A 27,512-nucleotide genomic window follows, 5' to 3' on the forward strand; every position below is an offset into this window, starting at 1 on the left:
TGCACTCTACCCTGGATGCCTTTGAATATAATGTACTACAAGGCTGTTACGTAACCAGTGATAAATCTTACAATGAGATAATCTATTCCATCCCTACAACGCACACAAAATGCTGGAGGAACTCAGCAGGCCGGGCAGCATCTATGGAAAAGAGTAAACAGTCGAAATTTTGGGCTGAGACCCTTCTACAGGACTGGAAGAAACGATGAGAAGTTAGAGCAAGAAGGTGGGGGAAGGTGATGCTGAAAGAAGTACAAGGTAATGCGTGAACAGGGAGACAGGGAGGGGTGAAGTAAAGAGCTGGATAGTTGATAGGTGAAAGAGATAAAGGGCTGGAGAAGGGGGAATCTGATAGAGGGTAGAAGACCGTGGAAAAGGGGGAGGAGGAAGAGCACCAGAAGCAGGTGACGGACAAGTAAGGAGATAAAATGAGAAAGGGAAACGGGAATGGGGGAATAGTGAGCGGGGGCGGGGGGTGGGGGTGCATTACCAGAAGCTCAAGAAGTGCTCAATGTGGAGAAGACTTTACTCTTTGCCATAGATGCTGCCTGGACTGCCGAGCTCCTCCAGCATTTTGTGTGTGTTGCTTTGGATTTCCTGCATCTGCTGGATTTCCTGCATCTGCAGGATTTCTCGTGCTTATTCTACTCTCTATTGCTCTTTATACGTAAAGGGAAATCTGTTACACACTTCATAAATTGTGACGATGCCCCCGCATTTTTTTTTGTCAGCTACCTTTGAGGATAGAGAACTCCGTACTTGAATAACTATAAGTGAGCAAATTTTCATAATCTAATCTCTCCATTTCAGAACTGTGCTCCACACACATAATAGGGCAGTTTACAATCTGGAACACCCCAAGAAGTTACCAGTTGCAAGAAGTTACTTCATTGGTTGTGAGTGAGTGTTTCAGGCGATGCTACCTTGCCTGTTGGTGTCTCTTGCAGAAGATACAGCACTTCATGTTCAAGATCAAGTCCGTTGTCATTCAACCGTACACGTGTATACCGCCAAGCGAAACATCGTTCCTCCGGACCAAGGTGCACAACAGAGTACACATAACTCACACAAAACACAAAGGTAATAGTACCACAAAGAAATTAACAAATATTAAGATGTATTTACGATACAGGTCAAAAAGTAAACAGCGTACACTACTGGCACTTCATATGTGATGAGACCTAAGTGGAAGCTCAATGGTTTTATGGCCTGTGGGAAGAAGTTGCTTCCCATCAGATACAGAACCTGTTTCCAAGGCCCACTACCTGTATTCAGACATCACCCTTTCTTGATCAGCCCGGCTTGGGTTTGATCTTGGTGAGCTCTCTGTGTTCCTGAGTGAGGGTCACCTGTCAGTGGTTGGTTTCTGGAGTCACTACTGCAGGTCATCTTATAAGGTAACTAACTTTCAACATATTTCTTTGCATACGCTCAGTAGCCACTTTATTAGGTACAGGAGTGGAACCTGGTATGCTCTTCTGCACACCATTGTTGTATCATGTGGTTATCTGAGTTACTTTAGCCTTCCAGTCAGCTTGAACCAGTCTGGCCATTCTCCTTTGATCTTTCTCATTAGCAAGACATTTTCATCCACATAACTACCATCAACTGGATTTTTTGTTTGTTTTTCACACCATTCTCTGTAAATTCTAGAGACTGTTGTGTGTGAAAATCCCAAGAGATCTGCAGTTTCTGAGATTCTCAAACCACCCCATCTGGCACCAACAATTATTCCACAGTCAAAGACAGATCATATTTCTTCCCCATTGTGATGTTTGGTCTGAACAACAGCTGAACCTCTTCAGAATCAGGTTTATTATCACCGGCATGTGACGTGAAGTTTGTTAACTTAGCAGCAGCAGTTCAATGCAATACATAATCTAACAGAGAGAGAAAATAATAATAATAAATAAAATAAAACAATAAAATAAACAAGTAAATCGATTACATACATTGAATAGATTTTTAATGTGCAGAAACAGAAATACTGTATATTTAAAAAGTGAGGTAGTGTCAAAAGATTCAATGTCCATTTAGAAATTGGATGGCAGAGGGGAAGAAGCTGTTCCTGAATCACTGAGTGTGTGCCTTCAGGCTTCTGTATCTCCTACCTGATGGTAACAGTGAGAAAAGGGCATGCCCTGGGTGCTGGAGGTCTTTAATAATGGACGCTGCCTTTCTGAGACACCGCTCCCTAAAGCTGTCCCGGGTACTTTGTAGGCTAGACCATGTCTGCATGCATTTATGCATTCCATTGCTGCCACATGATTGGCTGATTAGATATTTGCATTAATCAGCAGGTCTACCTAATAAAGTAGCCACTGAGAAACTTCACACATTCTTTTCCTCCCTCTGCCCCCTCACTATACCCCTTGCCCATCCTCTGGGTTTCCCCCTCCCCCTTTTCTTTCTCCCTGGGCCTCCTGTCCCATGATCCTCTCGTATCCCTTTTGCCAATCACCTGTCCAGCTCTTGGCTCCATCCCTCCCCCTCCTGTCTTCTCCTATCATTTTGGATCTCCCCTTCCCCCTCCCACTTTCAAATCTCTTACTAACTCTTCCTTCAGTTAGTCCTGACGAAGGGTCTCGGCCCGAAACGTCGACTGTACCTCTTCCTAGAGATGCTGCCTGGCCTGCTGCGTTCACCAGCAACTTTTATGTGTGTCGTGGAAGCCCACTGTTAACTCCAACCACTTGCGTCCTTAATTGCCAGAATACTCGTTCGTGCTCTTTTGTAATTAATCAAATTATCCCTTTCACAAAATGTCAGTTCTCAAAAAAAAATCGAAGCAGTACCCGGCGATCTGCTCTGGGAAAGTTTTTAACTCAATGCAAGCCACCTTTGCATTGTTCCAGCTCCATTGCCTTCAAAGTCAGCGTCGAGTTTATTGACGTGAGCGCACAGATGAAATGAAGAGTTGCTTGTGGTAGCATCATAGGCGGTGGTGATGGTTGTTGCCCGTCGTGTCCGACGATGACAGGAGACCTCTGCGGGGGAGTTTTTATACTGTGAGGCAATTCCACTCTCTCGCCCTCAGAAGTCCGGGTCGAGTGGTACGAACAAATGTCACAAACTGGGACTTCCTTGGTCCCAGTGGATGCCCGTGACGTCTTCTGTGCCTTGCCATGCCCTTCGCTCTCCACGGAACGTTGCTCTGCCGCTTTCCCGGCCATTGGATCTCATCCGCCTAGTCCGCCGGAGCTGACTTCGCTTGCTGGGACATCTCGGGGGTATGAGGCCACCAGCTACCCTCACCTGGTTTAGCCTGCCCACAGAGCTGAGTGTCCGGTGGGGACCAAAAGAGAGCGAGCTGCCCTGGAGTAGGTGCGACAAGCCCCTTCACCAGAAGTACTACCCTTCCCTGGACACCTCATACACTCCACATCACAGGCACATCAAATAAGCAGCATTCACACAAAAAAATCCAAATTATATACAATTAGTACAAAAAAGTCCATTATAGTGCAAAGTAATCAAAGCGTCCCTGTGCTGAGGTTCAAACTGCAATAGCTGTTAAGTGAACAGTCACCTCTGAGGTAGAATATTCCTTCCACTCAACTATTGCCCTGAACATAAAGTCGTCTACAATCCGTTACGTAATAAATAGAATCAGTTGATCAAAATGCTGACCTTCACTCGGTGTGACTGAGTTTTTCAGACTGCATACTCCCGCTGGATGCCTCTGCAGGAGAGTACCTTATACTTCCGAAGCTTCTAATTGAACAGAGTTAAGTTTTGCAATCTGAGAGGCTATTTCCTGTATTTTGGCATTGCTCTACACTATAAGAGAACGGTAGTTGGTACAGTCTGCCATGCAACAAATGGGTTTGGTTGATGGGTGATTTCTTCATCAAATGCAAATGGACTTTGCAGATGACAGCACACCTGTTAGGTGCCTCTGCAGAAGACTCGCCACTTCAGGTACAATGACCACTAACTAAACACAATTAAACCCAACAACGTCATGATCATTCATCTACTCCAATATTACCTGAGGTGGTTTACAGTCCATGATTAGATGCGATTGATGGAAGTTACTTTATCAATTACAAATCTTTACAGATAACATCACATTGTCTCTCGGGTATTGTTGACTAAGATGCTGTGGAAAACTTTGTTCTTCATTGTTCAATAACCAAACAGCATTAAGCCTTACAATGTGATGGAGAATTCTCCCTTCTCCAGTATTGCCTGAAGCGTTAAACAAATGGACTCAGTTGGTAGAAGTTGTATGTATTCCAAATGGGTTTTCCAGACATTGCTGAACTCTCGATTAGATGCCTATCATTAATGACCAGTGCTTAAGGCTACAATGGCAATTAACTGAATAGAGTTATCTTACGACAACATAAATCACTCCATCTGAACTACACAATGTCCTTCTCCTTCCCATTCTAGCACACATTAAGATTAAAGATGAGGGGGTATTAGATGTCTTAGTTGTTATAAAGGTTTTTGAAGATTGGGATATCAAGACCAACACTAAGCTTCTGGTCTATAAAGTATAGTCCTTCCCTCCTCGCCATATGGCGCGGAGTCATGGACAATATACATCACGCACATCCCATCAAATGGAAACTTACCGTCAAAGATGCCTCTGACATGTTCTGAGAGTTAGCTGGAACAGGTGGACTGACTCCAGCATCCTGGAGGAAGCTAGCACCAATTCCATCGCCACAATCGTGACTCAACACCAATTCCGATGGGTCGGTCACATCATAAGACCATAAGACAAAGGAGCAGAAGTAGGCCGTTCGGCCCATCGAGTCTGCTCCGCCATTTTATCATGAGCTGATCCATTTTCTCCTATTTAGTCCCACTTCCCTGCCTTCTCACCATAACCTTTGATGCCCTGGCTACTCAGTTACCTATCAATCTCTGCCTTAAATACACCCAATGACTTGGCCTCCACTGCTGCCCGTGGCAACAAATTCCATAGATTCACCACCCTCTGATTAAAAAAATTTCTTTGCATTTCTGTTCTGAAAGGGCGCCCTTCAATCCTTAAGTCATGCCCTCTCGTACTAGACTCCCCCATCATGGGAAACAACTTTGCCACATCCACTCTGTCTATGCCTTTTAACATTCGAATTGTCTCTATGAGGTCTCCCCTCATTCTTCTAAACTCCAAGGAATACAGTCCAAGAGCGGACAAACGTTCCTCAAACCCTCTCATTCCCGGAATCATTCTAGTGAATCATCTCTGTACCCTCTCCAACGTCAGCACATCCTTTCTTAAATAAGGAGACCAAAACTGCCCACAGTACTCCAAGTGAGGTCTCACCAGCGCCTTATAGAGCCTCAACATCACATCCCTGCTCCTATACTCTATTCCTCTAGAAATGAATGTCAACATTGCATTCGCCTTCTTCACTACTGACTCAACCTGGAGGTTAACTTTAAGGGTATCTTGTACGAGGACTCCCAAGTCCCGTTGCATCTCAGAACTTTGAATTCTTTCCCCATTTAAATAATAGTCTGCCGGTTTATTTTTTCTGCCAAAGTGCATAACCATACACTTTCCAACATTGTACTTCATTTGCCACTTCTCTGCCCATTCTTCCAATCTATCCAAGTCTCTCTGCAGACTCTCCATTTCCTCAGCACTACCGGCCCCTCCACCTATCTTCGTATCGTCAGCAAACTTAGCCACAAAGCCATCTATTCCATAACCTAATCATCCATACACCTGACTCCTAAACAACCCCCGTTCGGCCAACTCAAGGATGCAAAGTGCACTCCTGGAGGGCAGAAAAAGTGTATCAAGAACAATAGCAAGACCTACCCGAGGAAATGTCACATCAACCTGAATGGGTGGGAGAAATTAGTGCGGGTTGGGGAAAGCTGGAGAAGGACTGTCTATGAGGTGATTGCACAGCTCGAAGAATATCTCCACTGTGCTGCAGAGACTAAGCAGCTTCAACATAAGGGGAGATTGGGAAAGGCCCAACCAGCTACATCCACCACCTCTTCAATGACCTACACCTGCCAACACTGCAATAGGACTTGTGGATCACGGATTAGCCTTTTTGGTCATCTCAAGACCCACAGGTGACCAGATCAACCACCAGGAGAAGTATCATACTCGACTACGATGGTGATGATGAAAGATCCATTAATTCCCCAGCTTTTCCCAGATGTATCTGGCTGCATTGGAAGGTGAGGGGGGTGAATGCTGGACCATGACAGATAACACAGAACAACAATTTTTTTCCCAAAAGTTTTGCTTGCTTAGAATTTATTTTTGTTTATGATAGACCGCTTGAAGTTGAATACAAATATAACTTCAGACTACATGTATCACGTAGGAATTTAACATAAGAAATTAACTTTTATTGAATATAATGCATTCAATTGCATAATGGTGCTAATGCTCTGCAAAAAGTTCAACTGAGCTGAAAATGTTTTGTTGATGATTTTCATTTGTACTCAGTGTCTGAGGCTTCTTGCTTAAGCGTAAAACAGTAATCAGCCAGGATTGATGGATTCCAGTTGCCCCGATACCGCTTCTCCATGATCGCAATGTCCTGGTGAAACCTTTCCCCATGCTCGTCACTGACAGTATCAATATCTGCAGGGACGAAGTCGAAATGGGATTGCAGAAAATGAATCTTTAGTGACATGTTGCACTTCATGATTTCAGCTTACATTGTGGGCAACACTTTAATTGATTTCAATTATGAATTGAAATAACAAATATAGGCGATTTTGAAAAAGGTGGGTGATAGGGAAATTTCATGGTGATTTTCATGATCAGCAGCCCAGAATCCACCCAGAAGTTTTCAGGAAGCAACATCTCTGTTGCCCAGTGTAGTTAGATCTCCCCTGACCACAAGTGAGGTACCAAATGCAATACCCTTTACTCGAGGAGCTGCAGGGATAAGCCAGGTAATTACAAGTCAGTTAGCATGGTAACAGACCCTTCAGCCCATCGAGCTATGCTGCCCAACTACACCCATGTGACCAATCAACGTCTTTGGACTCTGGGAGGAAACTGGAGCTCCTGGAGGAAACCCACACGGTCACGGGGAGGACGTACAAACTCCTTACAGGCAGATGCGGGAATTGAACCTGGGTCACTGGCGCCGGAAAAGCGCTGTGCCAACTGCTACGCTACAGTACCACCCACGAATTTCACCAGTAGGGATCAGTAAAGGTGAGCACCCACACCGGTCTGAGGGAAGTTGGCAAATGAAATCCAAAGTTGATAATAGGGGACTGTGGTGGGGGAGAATTTCCTTCAGTGATAGGACGTCTGTGAGACTAGCCGTGTTTCACGGAGACTGGTGCAGGAACCCGAGCTGTTTGTAATAAGCGTTACCGCCTTGGATGTGAATGTAGGAGGTTTGGAAATTAGTGATTTGTTTGATGGAGAGGAGAGTAGGCACAGGATATATATAAAAAATATATCAGTTGCTTAGATAGTCAGAATCTTTCTCTCCCCCATGGTAAGATTATCAAACTGAGAAGCTATAGGTTTAAGGTGAGGGGAAAATGTTAGAACATACAACAGTAAAGTCCCTTCAGCCCACGATATTGTGCCGACCTTTCTACCTACGCCAAGACCAGGGAGCAGCAGGTGCGTAAAGAGGGCCTGGAAGGTCACCGGGGACACCAGTCACCCCAAACTGCTTCAAGCTGCTTCCGTCTGGCAAACGCTACCGCAGCGTTAAAGCCGGGACCAACAGGCTGCGGGACAGCTTCTCCCTGCAAGCCATTCGACTTATAAATTCACGCGTCTGAACATTGTAACGGAGTCATAACACAAAAGATTTTTCTCCCTCACGTTGTGGGATGGATGAAAGATTTAAATAAATTCTAAACTCAAGTTCAAAATTCTAACCCTTCCTCCCAAGTAGCCCTCCAGTTTTCTTTCATCCATGCGTCCATCCACGAGTGGAATGCTCTGCCTCAGAAGGCCGTGGAGACCAATTCTCTTCTGGATGCTTTCAAGAAAGAGTTAGATGGAGCTCTTAAAGATAGCGGAGTGAAGGGATACGGGGAGAAGGCAGGAACAGGGTACTGATTGTGGATGATCAGCCATGATCACTGTGAATGGCAGGGCTGGCTCAATGGGCCGAATGGCCTACTCCTGCATCTATTGTCTGTTGTGAGTCTCATAAACGTCCCGAATCAGCACCCCACACAAAATGCCGGAGGAACTCAGCAGGTCAGGCAGCATCCATGGCAACGAACAGTCGATGCTTCGGGTGTCCCGTGTTCTCACCACCCTGCGTCGGAAACAAATCCTACCTCTGACATACCCGCTATACTTTCCGACATTCACCTTAAAATGATGCCCTCTCGCACTAGCAATTGCCACCCTGGGGGGAGGGAATGTCTCGGGCTGTCTATTCTATCTATGCCTCTTATCTAATCCAGCAGGTAGCCGTCGATCCCGGCGCCCCTGATGGACTGTGCCCTCAGCCTAGGCGGGAAGATTTGGAGAACGGGCTGCAGCCCATGCAGTGGGCTCCCCCTCCCTCTCCACGACACTGATGTTGTCCAGGGGAAGGGCAGGCGCCGATACAGCTTGGCACCAGTGTCGTCGCAGAGGTTGCCGGAGAGAAGCCGTGAACAGCATCATTTTCTGTTCGATGACTTTGGAGAAGTTTACTCAGGGAATAGAGTTAAGCTTTACCATGAGGTAAAGTACTCCATCTTGTCCACCACACAAGTAGCACAGAATGCAATCCAACGATTCAGCCGGTGCGGGTTCTTGCCAGGCATTGCGAATGAGTTTTGCTGGGCCCGTAATACTCATCGCTACACAACCTGGTCGCGACTCTGCATCTTTTTACATTCTGAGGGATGATTTTCCCTCCAGTTTGTCACCTGAGCAAGCATCCATTTTTCCTCGATTGTTGCCCGAGCTTTGCCAGTACATCTCAGTACCTCTCCGTCAGCAATGTTACCTTCTCACCTGGTTTTAGCCACTACAGGTACCACGGTGCCCTGGCCCTTCAACGGTAATTAAACTGAAATTGAACTACTCTTTCTACTCTTCCTGCATAATCAGTGTCAAAGTGCAGTTTTCCATGTCAAAAATATACTTCATGCGGAATATATACCGTACATCTTTATTCACCGTTCCATCAATTCAACAAGCTCTTCAATAAAATATCAAAGTCACTCGTGTTTCCTCGTTAAGCAGTGCGCCCATGAGGTATGTGATAGGTTGTTCGACAGGGCCCAGTCCCTCAGTGTCCAGTGGTGACAGGACCCGAGACATCTCTGCTGATACTGAGCAGAGTTTCAACGCGTCCTCAACACCTACTAACATGAGCTCGGTCGTGGAGTGCTGAGCTTCCGGCGTGCGTGAACACCTGTATTTATTCATCCTGTCTTAACCAGAGCCGCTAAGCCCTTGTGCTTTCGAGTTGATCTTGTCCAGTTAATTGTGATTGGCACGTGTTTCCCGCATTCTGTGATTATTTAGAGAGGACTCTCCGCAAGCAGGACCGTTCCCGGCAGGTTCCTACCCCAGATGGTTGATCTTTGTCCCAGGATCCCTGCGGGAAATGTATCCTTCAGCCCCCTCACAAAGTGACTGGGGAGAGAGGTCTCTCCGGTCCTTCTTTCATAGAACACAGGTCGATGTAATGCCGAGCTTTCAACCTGCTCCGCAATCAGTCTAACTCTTCCCTCCCGCATAGTCCTCCACTTTTTCTCTTATCTATGTGCCTTTTTAAAAGCCTATTAAATGTCCCTAATGAATCTGCCTCTACCATTAAACCCGGCAGCGTGTTCACTGATTAGATCCAGCGAATGCTACCGCACGAAAGGAAGGTACCCATTTACTCGGCCAAAGTTGCTCAGATCTTTTCAAAAATTGTACTCACTGCTCCCTCTGGTGGTCATAGCGATTTGAACCCTCTCTGCACCATAGTCAGTCAGTCGTACTTTATTGATCCCGGGGGAAATTGGTTTTCGTTACAGTTGTACCATAAATAGTTAAATCGTAATAAAACCATAAATAATTACACAGTGTTACGTACCCCGTAACTGGGTTGCCAAACCAGCAGAAATGGATCACTCAGTTGGAGTCTGGATTACTAGATCTAAGAAAGTTTTATTAAAGAAACAAGAAACACCGTAATCGAAAGGATAATAAATGCAACAGTTCAGTAATGATAAACACACATGTGCACAGAATTAAGATAACAGGATCAATCAAGCTCTATCGTTGTCTAGGGGTAAATGACCAATTTCAAAGTGACACAAAGTCCAGTTCAATTTAGTTCAGTTCGCAGTAATCGTTGCCATGGCGATGGACAACGTGGGGAGAGAGAGAGAGAGAGAACGAGAACGACTGATCATTCAGAAACGGCTTCCACTCACAGACCTGCGATATGGCTCACAAGCAGCTTTCGGGCGAGTCCTTTGTGATGTCACCTGAGATCACCGACTGTGACCCCTCCTCCAGATGCGGTCGATCCTCTGCAGTGAACTTGGCACCCCAGGCAAGGGCGCTGATCGTACCTTTCCACCCTGTGCGTCTATGGCTTGGTTCCGCGACCAGCCTTCCAAACGACTCCCGCCGACTTGCGGGGGGGCACGGCTTCCAGGGTCTCGTTACCTCGTGGTGTCGTGTCCTGCCTTAGCGAACCTGTCCCTTTTTATCCCCCTGCTGGGGTATTGCCTGTCCATCACTTCAAACAGTTCAGGGTTCAAAGGGGGAGCCGCTCTAGACAGATTTCTCTCCCGTCCCTTCATTACACATCTCCCAAATGCTGCTCCGTTGTCTTCCTTATCTCTCTCTCTCCCGAAGACAGGTGGCAGACCAACTGCTGATCCCACAGGACAGCTAACATCTATGTGTATTCTTGTCACAACAGTAATATGTAAATTATGCCAGTAAATAAGTCCAGGACCAGCCTATCGGCTCAGGGTGTCAGACCCTCCAAGGGAGGAGTTGTAAAGTATGATGGCCACAGGCAGGAATGACTTCCTATGACGCTTTAGAGACGGACATTAATCCAACCTAGTGGCACTACTTATTAAGCAAACTATTGTGCTTGCCCCAGAATCATTTTAAATAGACTTTTTTCTCTTTTAACCCCACTTCATCATCTTCCCCATCCTTTGCTTCTCCTATTCTGTCCTCTCAATCTTATTAGAATATTTTAGATTTCCCCCCCCTTCATCATTATTTCCTGTTTCCCATTCCTTCTCCAGTGTTTCTCCCTCTGATGTACTCCGATTTCCCTTGGACTGAAGGCGGATTAAATACAAAGCTGGCTATTTTCAACTTGTATGTCCTTATTCACAAACTTTGCTTTTTAAACATGCTGCTTTATTGTGAGAGAGTGCTTTGTGAAAAATATCAGCTTCAGATTTTGTTCATGGAGGCAGAGTTTGCAAATCACCTGTATTTCCAACTTATATTTTGGCCTTAGCAGTCACATCCTTACAGATACTGATTGCAATGTTTCAAAGGTAAACCCAAAACTTTGCATCCAGTGTCTGTAAGTATGTGGCTGTTAAGGCCAAGCAATAGTAGAGACTGATTTGATAGCCAGTCTCCAAGTTTCCATAGTTTTTAAAGTCACCTGTTTGTTTTAAAACATGCAGAAGATTTAGTGAAGTGACTGTGATAGTTGGTTTTAATATTTTATATGTTTTAAACTTGTGTAGTCCTCCTGTAAAGTTCACTCTGGGGCCAAACCTGTCAGTCAGCTAGAACATTCATAGGAGTGGCCGTGTTATATCTGACTTGCTGTGGAATATTCCAGGAGATGTGAATTCACAGCAGAAGGCCTTTCAGCCCATCTTATTTGTATCCAGTGTAGACAAGTATTTTTGCATCCAGTGCAGACAAGCAGCCCAGCCTAATCCCACTACCAGCTCATAGTGCAAAGTCTTGGTATTTATGAAAGATGCATTAAGTTTCAGATTCCAACAACCCTCTCAGTAAATAAAAGTCTCACCATTACCCCTCTAGTTCATCTAGCAGTTACTTTAAACCTCTACTAGTTATTGGCTTTACTACTATGAGAAATGTTTCTTCCATTTTATTGAGGTCTCTGATAACCTTAACACCGCAATTAAATCTCTCCTTAGCTTGCTTTTATCTACAGAAAACAATAATCTTTTAGGTTGCCTAAAATCTTTAAGATCCAGCAACACCTTCAAGAGTTTTCTCCGCACCCTCTCTGGCACCCTGAGGTCCTTCCTGAGAGGTAATCTGTACAAGAGTACAACTTGAGAAGGGACATGGTTTGCCTTTGATGGTGAGAAGAAGTAACTTACACCTTATGCACACCTCACTGAGAGAATATTGTGCATTGGTCTTGGCCTCGTTGAGATAAACCAGCTTAACGTTTACAAGTCTCAATAACCCAGGACTTAAAGTCCTAGAATGTCACAGTCATTCCTTCATCTGTACTGTGCATAGGAAAGGGTTAGAGCAGGGTGTCCCAATCTGGGGTCCACAGACCCCTCGGTTAATGGTAAAGGTCCATGGTAAACTGCAGAAAGGGTGCGGAGAAGACTTACAAGGATGTTGCCTGGATTGGGGAGCATGCCTTATGAGAATAGGTTGAGTGAACTTGGCCTTTTCTCCATGGAGCGACGGAGGATGAGAGGTGACCTGATAGAGGTGTACAAGATGATGAGAGGCATTGATCGTGTGGATAGTCAGAGGTTTTTTCCCAGGGCTGAATCAGCTAGCACGAGAGGGCACCGTTTTAAGGTGCTTGGAAGCAGGTACAGAGGAGATGTCAGGGGTAAGTTTTTAACGCAGAGAGTGGTGAGTGCGGGGAATGGGCTGCCAGCGATGGTGGTGGAGTTAGATACAATAGGGTCTTTTAAGAGGCTCCTGGATAGGTACATGGAGTTTAGAATAATAGACGGCTATGGGTAACCCTAGGTAATTTCTAAAGTAAGTACATGTTCGGCACAGCTTTGTGGGCTGAAGGGCCTGTATTGTGCTGTAGTTTTTCTATGTTTCTATGTATAAAAAAAGTTGGAAACCCCTGGTTTGAGGGATATGGCCAACCTCTGGCTCAGGTCAGCATCAATATCACAGACACCTTGTGAAATCTGTTGTTTTACGGCAGCAGTACAGTGCAATACATTAAAAAATATATATGCATTAAGATAAGAAATATATATATTTTAAAAATTAATTAAGCAAAAAGAGAGCAAAAATAGAGAGGTAATGTTCATGCGCTGGTTCACTGTCCATTCACAAACCTGATGAGAGAGGGGCGGAAGCTGTTCCTAAAGCATTGAGTGTGTGTCTTCAGGCTCCTGTACCTCCTCCTGGATGGTAGTGAAGAGAAGAGGGGATGTCCTGTGTGGGGGGGGGGGTCCTCAACGGTGAGGAGGCCAGTGCCCGTGGTGGAACTGGCTGAGTTTGCAGCTTGTTCTGACCCTGTGCGAGCTTCCATACCAGACAGTGATGCAACTGGTTGAAATGATCTCAATGGTACACCTGTAGAACTTTGTGAGGGTCTTTGCTGTCAAACCAGAATCAGCACGGATTGAGTTGGGCTGAAGGGGTCTTTTGATGTTGTTTGACTACATGATCCATGCTTCTAACCCTGAGCTCAGCATCTCATAACAGCATCTAGCACTAAGAGTATTTCCATCTTCCATCAGATGATCTATCACTCTGCTTTCTTCCTGCTCTATCCCCACAGCCCTTGATACTCTAAAACCCAGAGACGATCTAGAGCTCTCTTCCCAAGAGCTCACTGATGGACCTTCTCTCTGAAGCAGAGAGTTCATTCGAGTCCTTGGCCGGCTTCCACACGAAGAAATTTCTCATCACCTAAGTCTTGGGTGAGACAGTGTTGCAGCGGGTAGAGCCACTGCCTCACAGCGCTGGCAACACGGGTTCGATGCGCTGTCTGTGTGGAGTTTGCATGCTCTCCCTGAGACTGTATGGGCTTCCTCCAAGTGTTCTACTTTCCTCCCACAGCCCAAGACTCGCAGGTTAATTAGTTGCTGCAAATTGCCCATTGTGTGTGGGTGAGGGGTAGACTCTAGAGAGATGGATGGGATCAGTGTAGGTGGGTGCTTGATGGTCAATATGGTCTCAATGGGCTGAAGGGCCTGTTTCCTTATCCTATCCCTCTATAACACTGAAGTCCAAACCCCGTTTATGAGTATACTCTTCCTAATTCTAGACATCTCTCTCAACCTCAGAAGTTCGGGTCCAGTGGTACGAACACACGTCACAAATTGTGGTCTTCCTTGGTCGTAGTGGATGAGCATGGTGTTGGTTGTCCATCGTGTCCGACGCTGACGGGAGACCTGTGTGGGAAGAGTTTTTAAAGTGGAAACACCGTTGCGCTGTGGGGCAGTTCCATTCTCTCGACCTCGGAGGTCTAAGTCCAGTGGTGCGAACAAACATCACAAACTGGGGCCTTCCTTGGTTGTAGTGGTCTTCTGCGGTCTGTCATGACCTTCGCTCTCCACGAAGCGTTGTAGTACCGCCTTCCTAGCTGTTAGATCTACCTGTAGATCTCATCTGCCCAGTCCGCTGGGAGCTGACTTCCCATGATAGGACAGGGACGTCCCTATCTCACCAGGGTATGAGGCCGTTGGCTACCTTTACCTGGTTTAGCCCACCTGTTGAAGTGGGGTACCAGCTGTCGTATGCAAACAGCCACTTGGAAATCGTAGTAGCAGAATGGTACTGATGCCCAGGCTTGAATGCCTTGTTATTTATCCTTCCTTGCCCCCTCAAAGCTGGCTGGCACTGAGGTACAGTTGGTAGAGCTGTTGCCTCGCAGGTCTAGTGACCCGGGAGCTGAAGGAACAACTGTGTGTGTTTCCCCTTGGTGTTCCGGAGTGAATGGCAGGTTAATTGGCCCGTATTGTGCAGGTGAGTGGGGGAGTCTCGGGGGGAAGTGCATGGGAATGTGGGGAGAAAAGGTTATTGGGAAAATTAGTGAGGAATGAGGTTGCTCAGTGAGCCAGCATAGACTTGCTGAGCCAGAATGGCCTCCTTATAGAGCAGGGGTTCCCAACCTTTTCACAGACCAATACCATTCAACAAGGGGTCTGTGGGCCACACGCCCTGTTCTAGATACTAAGCTACTAAACTTCCCTTCTACCTGACTTGGATTCCAATATGGTCCATGGCCTCTGAACCCACCCACCGCCCCAAATCCTTCCAGGTATTCTGTAGCTAATCAGTGACTGGCTACAGAATTAGAGACCCTGTAAACCTAGGAAGTGACGCAGCATCTTGAATCTCTGTGGTTATGGGAACGTCTGTCTGTGGAATTGCTCCTCTAGTCCCCTCACCTTCCTCGTCCCCATCGTCCTGCAGAACCACCCGTCACTTTGACTTTGCTCCCCAAGCTGTCTCCTTCTCACCAACGTTGACCACAAGAAGCGGCAGAGGGTTGTGGACGCAGCTCAGAGATCACCGAGGCCAGCCTCCGCCCGATGGACTCTGACTACGCCTACTGACTCAGGAAAGCAGCCAGCATAACCAAAGACCCTTCCCACCTCAGGCAACCCCTATCCCAACGGGCAGAGGATAGAAAAACCTGAAACCACGTGCCACCAGGCTCAAAGGCAGCTTCAACCCCGACGTTATAGGACTATTGAATGGTTCCCTGGTAAGATAAAATGAGACTCTTGATCTGATGCTCTGTCTCATTATGATCTTGCACCTGACTGTTTATCTGAACTGCACTTTCCTCTGTACCTGTTACACCTTATCCTGCACTGTTATTGTTTTATCTTGTTCTCCCTCAATGCACTGTGTAATGATCTCATCTGTATGCAAGAACCAGCTTTTCACTGTATCTCCTCCACCTAATAAAGTGGCCACTGAGTGTATGTTTGTGATCTTCTGCTGCTGTAACCCATCCACTTCAAGGTTCAACGTGCTGTGTGTTCAGAGACGCTCTTCTGCACAGCACTGTCGCAACGCCAGGTTATCTGAGTTACTGTTGCCCTCCTGTCAGATTGAGTTGGTCTGGCCATTCTCCTCTGACCTCTCTCATTAACAAGACATTTTCACTCACAAAACTGCTGTTCACTGGATTTTTAAAAAATGATTTTCGCACCATTCCCTGTAAGCTTTAGAGACTGTTGTACACAAAAAGAATCGTAAGAATTTCAGGTGGTATACTGTATATATTCTCTGATATTAAATGTTACTATTTAATGAGCACGCATTCAGGTATACCTAATAAAGTAGCCACCGAGTGGATTTTTTACCACCTCTTAATGTAGCCCACTGCCCCAAAATTACAGCTGTAGACTTGCCAGAGAACAAAACATTATCCTTCAGAAAAAGCTCATTGTGCCAGTACCAACCAGAATACCAATCTGCCTGCACATGGTCAATACCCCTTTATCCCCCGCAGTTCATGCGCCTTTTAAACACTTCACACCAGCCCGGAAGCATGTACCACCAGGGCCATGGGCAGCTTCTACCCCAATGATATCAGACTTTTGCACCCCACTGTCTACCTCATTGTGAACTTCTATTCTATCGTTTGTTCGCACTGCACCTTCTCTGTAGCTGTGAAACTTTATTCAATGTTGTTATCGTCCAACCTCGATGCACTGTGCAACGATCTGACCTCTACGAGCTGTATGCAAGACAATCTTGGTTCGTGTGACAACGGTAAACCAACACCACTTTTCCTGGCAGCACATACCAGGCCCCCACCCCTCTCTGTGTGAAGAAAAACTTCATTAGCAAAAGATCTTCTTTAAAAAAAACCTGAGATGTCCTTTTAACTTCCTCCCTCACATAAGCCCCGTGCCCTTGAGTGTTCTCTGGTTGACGTTTCCACCCTGGGTAAAATATTGACTGTCTACTCGATGTACGCCTCTCATAACTGTTTCAGTCAGATCTCCCCTCAGTCTCCGACACTCCAGAGAAAACAACCTAAGTCTGTCCAATCTCTTCTTACAGCTAATCCACCAAAGCAGGCTGCTTCCTGGTGTAGAGCTGCTAGGACTTGATGTTTCAATCCCTATGGTAAGATGGCACTCTTGATGTTGGCAGCGGGTTTGGAGTGGTGACAAGGAGGGAGGGTAGATACATCATCGGGGTCATCAGGTGGGAACTCTCCTTCTTTGATGTTTTGTTGATAAGCCCACGACGTCTCCAGAGGGCTCAACGATGCTACCTGGCGTCCCAGATACACCCCCCTCAGTTCCATACCCTCCTGTCTTCATCTTGCAGCCCAGTTGTTGTCTTTCCTTTTAATCCAAATCCAATTGCTGTTTTCTTCTGCTGCGTTTGACAAGGACTTGATTGCTTGTTGGAGGGAGTGACCCCTCACCACCATCTTCTTCAATAGACTGGTCGTAGATGCAGCAATGAATCCCCTGCATCCAACTTCTACAGGGAAAATCTTGGTCTTCCAGCCATTCTGGGCAGCTTCAGTTGCCAGTTCAGAGTACTTGGTCTTTTTCCTCTCATAAACTTCTTCGACACCATCTTCCCACAGTACTGTCAATTCCACAACCTATGCCAGCTTGGCTGTTGTGGACCACAGGACCATGTCTGGCCGGAGTGTTGTAGCTGCAATGTCTGGGGGAAACACAAGCTTTTTTTTCCAAGTCCACGTCCATTTTCCAATCCCGAGCAGCCTGCAGAATGCTTACATCTTTTGAGAACCTCTGCCTCCACCTCCACCCCCCCCACCATAATGCAGTAAGCAGAACTGTGCATAATACTCCAAATGTGGCCCAAGTTAAGCTTCATACCGCTGCAAAGTGATCTCCATGACTTTTATATTCGTTGCCCTGGCCGAAGAAGGAATGTGTGCCCTACGCATTCTTCACCACCCTACCCATTCTTCATCCCTCTGTACATCAGTGCTTTTCATTTACTTTATACTTTCCTTTTGCATTTGATCTCTTAAATTCTTCAAAGTTATTTGTAGGCCACCACACCTGACTTTAGAACGGAAGGAAGGTTTCTGATGAAGAGTTATATGCTGGCCATTGTCCTCCGGAACAACTGTGGTGAGGTTCTGGTGCTGAGATGATTGACTTCCAATAACTACAACTGGGTGTGATGTGTGACTCCAGTGCCTAAAGACAGCTCCCCCATCATCCACTCCGCAAGGTGTTGCTATGACAACAGAGGTCAATCTCGTCCCACCTTTGCAATTCAGCTTTTTTCTTTGGACGGAGGATGCCTGGCGCATCAGAAGGGTGACGCGATCGATTTTCGCCGGAGTTCGCTGCTTGTACGGGTCACTTGATTGGTCCTTGGTTCGGGCGGCAGTGTGGCGCAGTGAGGGGGGCCGCGGCCTGGCAGCATCAGAGACCCAGGTTCAAGCCTGACCTTGGGCTCTGGGTGCGGTTTGCACGTTCTCCTGGTTTCTGAATGAAAATCAGGTTTAGAATCACCGGCAAATGTGGTGAAATTCGTTGCCTCTGTGGCAGCAGCACAATGCAATACATAACAGAGAAAAAATATGTGAATTACAGTAAGAAATAGATATATTACAAAAGTTACAAAAATAAGTAATGCAAAAACTAGTGAGGCAGTGTTCACAGGTTCAATGTCCATTTAGAAATCAGATGGCAGAGGGGAAGAAGCTGTTCCTGAATCACTGAGTGTGTGCCTTCAGGCTCCTGTAGGTCCTTTCCAACAGTAGATATGAGAAGAGGGATCTCCCAGTGGCCACCCATCTTAATCCCATTCCCATTCCCATTCTGGTATGTCCATCCATGGCCTCCTCCACTATCATGATGAGGCCACACTCAGGTTGGAGGAACAACACCTTATATTCCACCTGGGTAGCCTCCAACCTGATGGCATGAACATTGATTTCTCACACTTCTGGTAATGCCCCCCATCCCGTCCCCCCACCATTCTCCATCCCCTTTTCCCTCTCTCACCTTACCTCCTTGCCCGCCCATCGCCTCCCTCTGGTACTCCTTCCCCCACTCCCCTTTCTTTCTTCCACGACCTTCTGTCTCTTCCACCAATTTACTTCCCAGCTCTTGACTTCATCCCCTCCCCCTCCAGCTTTCACTTGTCACCTTGTGTTTGTCTCCCTCCCCTCCCCCGACCTCTTAAATCTACCCCTCAGGTTTTTTTCTCCAGTCCTGCCGAAGGGTCTCAGCCCCAAACGTCGACTGTGCTCTTTTCCGTAGGTGCTGCCTGGCCTGCTGAGTTCCTCCAGCATTTTTGTGCGAGTTGCTCGGGTTTCCAGCATCTGCAGCTTTTCTCTTGTTTGAGAAAAGGGATCCTTGAAGATGTCCTGGACACTGGGGAGGCTGGTATCCATGATGGCGCTGACTGAGTTTACAACTTCCTGCAGGTTATATTGATCCTGTGCAGTGCCCGCCCCACCACCCGATACCAGACAGTGATACAGCCAGTTAGAATGCTCTCCACTGCACATCTGTAGAAATTTGCAAGTGTTCTAGGTGACATACCAAACCTCCTCAAACTCCTAATGAAATATAGCCGCTGTTCTGCCTTCTCTGTAGCTGCATCGATGTGTTGGGACCGGGTTAGATCCTCAGAAAAAATCACAATGTGGGTTTTCTACAAGTTCTCTGCTCCACCTACCCACCCACCCACATCAAAGACATGCAGGTCGGGAGGTTAGTTGCCCCTAGTGTGTAGACGAGGGGTAGGATTTTGGGGGGGGGAGTGGAATTAATGGGGATGTGGTAATATGGAAAGGCACAACAGCAGAGCAGTTAGCATAAAGATGTTGCAGGGCCAGTGTCCCAGGTTCAGTTCTGCTGCTGTCTTTAAGGAGTTTGTACATTCTCCCCGTTACCACATGGGTTTCCTCTGCGTGCTTTGGTTTCCTAATTGGATGTTACTGGGAAGGGCCTGTTACTGGGCTCGATCGCCAAATGAAAAAAGGGATCAGTGTCATGTAGCTGGATGGTCAGTTCAGACCCTATAGGGTAAAGGGCCAGTTTCTGTGCTGAATGACTCAAAAAGGACAATGGTGAGCAGGGTGTTGGGTAAATGTAGCTCAATATAATTATTAAAAACATCTTCCAACAATTTACAGATGTTCAGAAACAGTTATTACCCTACAACCATCAGACTCCTGAACGAGCATGGATAACCTCACATAAGTTCAAGTTCAGTTTACTGTCATTCAACTATACACATGTATGTGGCTGAACGAGACATCGTTCCTCTGGGGCCAAGGTGCAAAATACAGTCCATATAGTCACGCACAGTCCATACAGTCACAGACTGTCCATATAGTCACACAGTCCATATAGTCACAGACAGTCCATATAGACACACACACAGTACATATAGTCACACACTGTCCATGTAGTCACACACAATAAATATAGTCACACAATAATATTAATACAGGTCCCTGAGTGGTGGGGCCTGAAGATTGAGTTTGACTGATTCCACAATCTACAGACTTTACAACTCACGATCTCAATATTATTTATTTATTTTCCTTTATTTGCTCAGTCTGTCTACTTTTGCACAATGGTTGTCAGTCCTAACATATAGTTTTTCATAAATTATATTGTACTTCTTTATTTTCTTGTAGATGCCTGCAAAAAAATGAAACTCGAGGTGGTATACAGTAATCTATATGCGCTTTGCTGTGGACTCAATTTTGTTAACTTCAGTTCTGAATGATAGTTGCTTACTTTTATTGTTTGCACGATTTTTTCCTGCACATATTACAGTCTTTTTTTACAGGATTGTATTGGGTTTCTTTGTTTTGTGGCTGCCCGTAAGGAGACGAATCTCAGGGTTGTATATAGTATACATACTTTGATAATAAATGTACTTTGAACTTTGAATTTACTTTTGATTTTGACTTTGTCGAACTTTATCTGGGCAATATTCAACTTGGTCAGCAGGTGTCAGTGTTGTAATGGCGACAGGGGAGAGCAAGTCAAAATTCAAAGTGAATTTTATATGTCACCATATACTAGCTTGAGATTCGTTTTCTTGCAGGCATAGGCAGTAAATCCAAGAACCATAACAGAATCAATGAAAGACCACACCCAACAGGGCAGACAAACAACCAATGTGCAAAAGACAACAAACTCTGCTAATACATAAGAAAAAATAGCTGTCCCTGAAGCTGGCGATGTGAGTCCTGAGGCTCCTGTACCTTCTTCCTGCTGGCAGCAGCGAGGAGAGAGCATGGCCTGGGTGGTAGGGGTCCCTGATCATAGATAATGCTTTCTTGCAACAGTTCTCTGTGTAGATGCGCTCATTTATCAGGAGCTCTACGTACACAGGGCCCCTAGCATTATTAAGGATCCCACCCATCCATCCAGCATCCTCTTTGATTTCCTACCCGTCAGGTAGGGCTCTATGATGCATAAAAACAAGAACGGTCAGAATGAGAAATAGTTTCTTCCCCCAGGCCATCAGGCTCGGAACTCCCAGCCGCATCGTATTCAAAGTGTCACTGGTTAATCTGATCCATACCTTACAATATTTAATAATGCAATTTAGTTTGTTATTTATGTGTGATTCATCTGTAGATTTTATCCTTACCATCATATATTATCGTGTGTAATGTGTGTTATGAGTACTTCCTGGTTCAAAGAAATGTTGTCTTGTTTCTATATACATTACACATTAATATAATGTATATAACCATATATAGTTGAACGACAATAGACTTGACTTGACTTGGTGGGGAGGGCTTTACCCATGATGGACTGGGCCATATCCACTACTTTTTGTAGGATTTTCTGTTCAAGGGGATTGGTGTTTTCATACCAGGCTCTTATGCAGCCAGTCAATATACTCTCCTCCACACATCTATAGAAGTTTATCAAAGTTTTAGATGTCATGCTGAATCTTCGCAAACTTCTAAGGAAATGGAGGCCATGCCATTTTTTCTTAATAATTACGTTTATGTGCTGTGCCCAGGACAGATTCCCTGAAATGAGGAATTTAAAGTTGCTGACCCTCTCTACATCTGATCCCCTGATAAGCACTGGCTCACAGACCTCCGGTTTCTTCCTCCTGAAGTCAGTAATCATAGAAACCACAGAAAAACTACAGCACAGAAACAGGCCTTTTGGCCCTTCTTGGCTGTGCCGAACCATTTTCTACCTAGTCCCACTGACCTGCACACGGACCATATCCCTCCATACACCTCCCATCCATGTATCTGTCCAATTTATTCTTAAATGTTAAAAAAGAACCCGCATTTACCACCTCGTCTGGCAGCTCCTTCCACACTCCCACCACTCTCTGGGTGAAGAAGCCCCCCCCCCATGTTCCCTTTAAACTTTTCCCCCCTCACCCTTAACTCATGTCCTCTGGGTTTTTTTTCTCCCCTTGCCTCGGTGGAAAAAGCCTGCTTGCATTCACTCTATCTATACCCATCATAATTTTATATACCTCTATCAAATCTCCCCTCATTCTTCTACGCTCCAGGGAATAAAGTCCCAACCTATTCAACCTTTCTCTGTAACTGAGTTTCTCAAGTCCCGGCAACATCCTTGTAAACCTTCTCTGCACTCTTTCAACCTTATTTATATCCTTCCTGCAATTTGGCGACCAAAACTGAACACAATACTCCAGATTCGGCCTCACCAATGCCTTATACAACCTCATCATAACATTCCAGCTCTTATACTCAATACTTCGATTAATAAAGGCCAATGTACCAAAAGCTCTCTTTATGACCCTATCTACCTGTGACAATCATCTCCTTGGTCTTGCTGGCATTGGGTGGGAGGTTGTTGTTGTGGCATCCATCAGCCAGATTTTCAATCTCCCTTCCATATACTGATTCATCACCGCCTTTGATTTGGTCAACGACGGTGCTGTTGTCAGCAAACTTAAATATGGCATTGGAACTGTGCATAGCTTTACAGTTACAAGTATAAAGCGAGTAGAGCAGGGGCTAAGCACATAGTGAGGATCGTGGAGGAGATGTTGCTGAGAGCCTTGGCTTCCCTGCCCAACAACCCCGGTTTTAAACCTGCCTACTTCAATTTAACCTACCAACCGGTTTGCTTTTGGACTGTGGGAGGAAACAGGAGCACCGGGAGGGAACCCACGGGGAGAGCGTACCAACTCTTACAGGCAGCGGCGGGAATTGAACCCGGGTCGCTCACACTGCGAAACGTCGTGCTTACCAGTACGCTACCGTGACTCCGTCCGACTGTTTGTTCCTCTCCAGAGATTCTTCCTGACCTGCTGAGTTCCTCTAGCATTTTGCCTGTGTGTGTGTGTGTAGCTCTGGATTTCCAGCATCTGCAGAATCTCTCGTGTCTATGGTTTATGTTTTTTTTGCACTAACACCTTGTTTTGCAATTTTGTTCTCTTCGCTGTCTTGTGTAATCTGTGCTCTGTGTTGTCGCTACTTGTAGGCGATTACATCACGCCCTTGCGAGTTTTTTCATTATACCAGTACCTCGCCGTACCACACAACAAACTCAACTTGAAATTCACTCCATCAAGATCCGATCTAGTCGACCCTCACTCGTCACGGATACCAGCCTACCCTGTAGAACTTTTCCTCCCCCGCCAACCTTCCCATTTCAGCCCAGCGAGTTTTCCAATTCACGAAGGTCCGGCCTTGACCCGGGGGACCAGTGCTGTACACAAGAGCCCAGATGAACTCCATTCCAGGTCAGTGAAATGGAAGGTAATGGACGTGAGCCGTTAACTCTCTATCTGTCTCGCCAGAGCTGCTTCATTTGATGGGCAGTTTATTTGTAAGGTCGGGGTCACAATGCCACCCCCGCTTTAGACTGGGCTGTTGTATGGGGGTGGGGGGTGGTTAGGGAGTTAACAACAGATACAGTTAACTTTGTTTTCCCAAGTAGCCCTTCGCCTTCCAGTAGCCGGTTAGGACTCCCTCTTGAGTGAGTCCTTTAAAGGCAGAGAGACTCGGTGCGAGGCTTTGGATTCGGTTATGTCATTTCCATCTCGTTCTCTCTCACGAAACCTGTAAACTCGGCTCCCAGGCGGACACAAAAAAAAAATCATTCCGAGCATATTTGTTGAATAATCCAATCAAAGAGGCTATAGCGGTCAGCGAACTCACAGTACCGCGGGCTGTTTCAGACTCCCTTTCATTTCGAGTTTGCTGGGGTGAATCGGAGAGGATGTCTCTCCGCGGGGCGGGGGGGGGGGGGGAATATGAAGCCGGATTACTCCTCCTCCGCTGAGTCATTGCATTGATTTCATTCTTGACATTTTTCCCGAACCTGTCATCCACCCGGCTTCCAAAATACCTCATCTCCAGAATTCCAGTTTGGGAAAAGCGGGAAACGGACGCGCTCTGCCGCTCCGAAGGTAAGTTTGGCTTCTGTCAAACTTCGCCTCACTTCGCACACGATGCCGCGGCAGAAAGAGGCTCTCGGAATCGTTCTCATTGCTGGCATTTTTTGTGCCTGAACTTCCGCATTGAGGAAATAAATCTCAGTGGACCCTCCAGCCCCGGAGCTGGCGATTAAACACGGTTGTATTCCTTTCTCGGCACTCGTCTGTATCTCGGGAGAGGAGCCCAGAGCTTCTGCAACTGAGTATGTTTTAGAAATCTTGACCAAAGGGGACGTGCAGATCAAAACAGCATCCGAGATTTGTAGCTCCGCTCGGGAAAGCTCCTTGGCTTGTAAGTTATTTCTTTGTATTCTATTAATTATTCTGCGGTTAAGTTTTGAGTCGCCAGCATAAAACGGCTGGCTGGGCGAAATCCCAGCCGCCAGTGGGATTAGCACAGAACACCAGAGAGCGAACAAACAAAAAAGATTAAAACTTTTCTGGCGTTTCGCCAGTGCGGTTTAGTTGCAAAGTCACGTATTTTATTATGTTGTACCCCGGCACGATGTCCGTACAAAACAACTCTTTGCATGCGGGCAGTCGAAGGGCACATTTAACACATCTCAAAGCAAAACTGAATATCTTTGCGCGGTCTTTTAAAAGTTCATAAATGATTAAGGGGTCAATTAACTTTATTATTCAGAGTGTTCCTTCTTATAATTTTTAGCATTCACAATACAATAATGGGAACGTACAATCAGTGGCCACTTTATTAGATACCTCCTGTACCCACTGAGAGTATGTTCATGGTCTCCTGCCGCTGTAACCCATCCACGTCAAAGTTCGACATACTGAGGGTTCAGAGATGCCCCTCTGAACGCCACTGTTGTAACGTGTGGTTATTTGAATTACTTTCGCCTTCCTGTCAGCTTGACCCACTCTGGCCGTTTCTCCTCTGACCTCCCTCATTAACAACACACACTGGAGGATCTCGGCAGGCCAGGCAGCACCAACGAAAAGAGTAAACGTTGTTTCAGGCCGAGATAACGTTTTCGCCCACGGAACCGCTGCTCCCCAAGTTTCCCTGTTTGTTTTTCGCACCATTCGCTGCGAAGAGACTGTTGTGCACGAACATCCCAGGTGATCAGCAGTTTGCGAGATACTCAAACCACCCCGTCTGGCACCAACTATCATTCCACGGTCAGTCACTTAGATCACATTTCTTCCCCCATTCTGATGTTTGGTCTGAACAACAACTAAACCTCTTGACCCTGTCTGCATGCTTTAATGCATTGAGTTGTGGCCACCTGATTGGCTGATTAGATATTTGCATTAACGAGCAGGTGTACTTAATAAAGTGGCCACTGAGTGTAGTTGGCTATTTCAAATGTGTCCTAACTCTAAGTTTTCTTGCTGTCTGGTCTGATGGAGTCCTGGTCATAGAATTGTACAGCTCCAAAATAGGACCTTCGGCCCATTGCATCCATGTTGACCCTTCTGCCCATCAATACTAATCCTATTTGCATGCATTAGGATTGTATCTTTCTGCAGAGTTGTGGTAGCACCTGCTTGTTTGATGTTTAAGGGGTTTATTGAAAACAGATTGCGATTTCTCTTCAATGATGGGAATTTTAACCAGTAATCCTTCACTAGCTCATCTTCCCATGTCATTCTCTGTCAAAATCCTTGACTCCTCCAGGCAATCTTTACAGTGTAGACCAACAGAAACCCTCTAATGATGGATGGAGTGATGGTCTGATGGAAGTATAGTTTGATTGAGGGATTGTCTGATGGAAGAATGAGGAACGAGTTGATGGAGAGATAGTTTGATGGAGTGATGGTGTTACACAGTCGTGGTCTGATGGAGTGGTGATTGATGGAGGGCTGATTTGAAAGAGCGATGGTCTGATGGAGGGATGGGCTAATGGAGAGATTGACAGTGATGGGTTGATAGAGTGATGATCTGATGGAGGGATGGTTTGATAGAGTGATAGTCTGAGGAGTGATAATCTGATGGAGGGATGGTTTGATAGAATGATAGTCTTATGGAGGGATGATCTGATGGAGGGATGGTTTGATAGAGTGATAGTCTGAGGAGTGATAATCTGATGGAGGGATGGTTTGATAGAATGACAGTCTTATGGAGGGATGATCTGATGGAGGGATGGTTTGATAGAGTGATGGTCTGAGGAATGGTGATCTGATGGAGAGATGGGCCGATGGAGGGATGGTTTGTGGAAGGAGTGATTCACTCTCTCCATCGTTAGTGAGAGGAAGAGCCAGTGGGATGTTGAACTATTGGGATGCACAGTGGTTTTCTATGGACTCTCGATCATGGTCTCTTCAGGGGCTTGCATGGTGGGTGGAGGTGGGGTCTAATGATTTCGTTAGGGCAGGTGGGGGGCTAGGAGATGGGGGAGGGTTGATGCTTTGCTGCTGCTTGAGCATGGGAGGGCTTTGGAGTTCTAATGTTTTTCTGTCATATATTCTTTGGGGGTTTTCTTCTGTTACATGGATGTCTGTGAAGAGTAAGAATTTCAGGTTATATCTTGATAGCACTCTCTGATATTAAATAGAAGCATTGAACCACAGATGTGAAGGATGGTGGGGCAGTTAGCTACTGTAAATTACCCTCAATGTGGAGCTGAGTGGTAGAATCTGGTGGCAATTGATGAGAACGTGAGAAAAATAAAAGGGGTTGGATTCAGTGTAAAAATGGGTGTTTGATGGTTGGCATGCATTCAGTGGGATGTTTCCATGCAGTATCTTCCGCTCTATAACCACAGAAAATGTGTGGATTGCTGCAGTTTGTGAAGTTAAAACAGGGCATGACTTACACAGTAAATGGTGAAGCCCTGGGGAATGTCGTAGAACAGCGAGACCTACTGAGTGCAAGTACACAGTTACCTGAAAGTCTCCAACTCAGATAAACAGGGTAGCAAAGGAGGTGGTTGGCATGCTTGCCTTCGTTGTCAGGGCACTAAGTACAAGAACTGGGACGTCACGTCAAGGTCAAAGTTATTGTCAAATGCAGAAGTACGTGTGAGCACAGGTACAATGAAAAGCCTACCTGCAGCATTGCAGACACACATAAGCAATATTCACAAGAAAGATAGAAATTATTCACAGTTTTTACGAGAAAGAATACCATTAGAACCAATTAGAAGCCCACTTTAGTGCAAGGTGACCAAAGTAGTCATAGTGTTGCAAATGATCAGGGTTCCCTGGTTGGTGGGGATCTTTGATGATGGATGTTGCCTTCCTGAGGCATCACGTCCTGTAGGTACCACTGTTGGTGGGGAGGGATGTACTTACTGCCTGT

The 27,512-nt window shown here is 46.0% G+C and overlaps 1 protein-coding gene across 8 annotated transcripts in view; it reads left to right on the forward strand.

Moving 5' to 3' along the window:
- The first annotated feature begins 23,391 nt into the window (after positions 1-23,391).
- The window catches only part of LOC134354386 (transcriptional enhancer factor TEF-1-like), a 102,775-nt gene continuing 98,654 nt past the window's right edge, over positions 23,392-27,512 (forward strand). For 3 of the 8 annotated variants that reach the window (XM_063063363.1, XM_063063373.1, XM_063063364.1), the window contains exon 1: positions 24,021-24,542. The gene's annotated coding sequence lies outside the window, so the exon portion shown is untranslated. Of the gene's footprint in view, positions 23,571-24,020; positions 24,543-27,512 lie in introns of those variants that run through there. The other 5 variants (XM_063063365.1, XM_063063369.1, XM_063063370.1 and 2 more) reach the window with 4 other exon arrangements.

Source organism: Mobula hypostoma, chromosome 11, assembly GCF_963921235.1.
Source record: "Mobula hypostoma chromosome 11, sMobHyp1.1, whole genome shotgun sequence".
NCBI classification, from domain to species: domain Eukaryota; kingdom Metazoa; phylum Chordata; class Chondrichthyes; order Myliobatiformes; family Myliobatidae; genus Mobula; species Mobula hypostoma.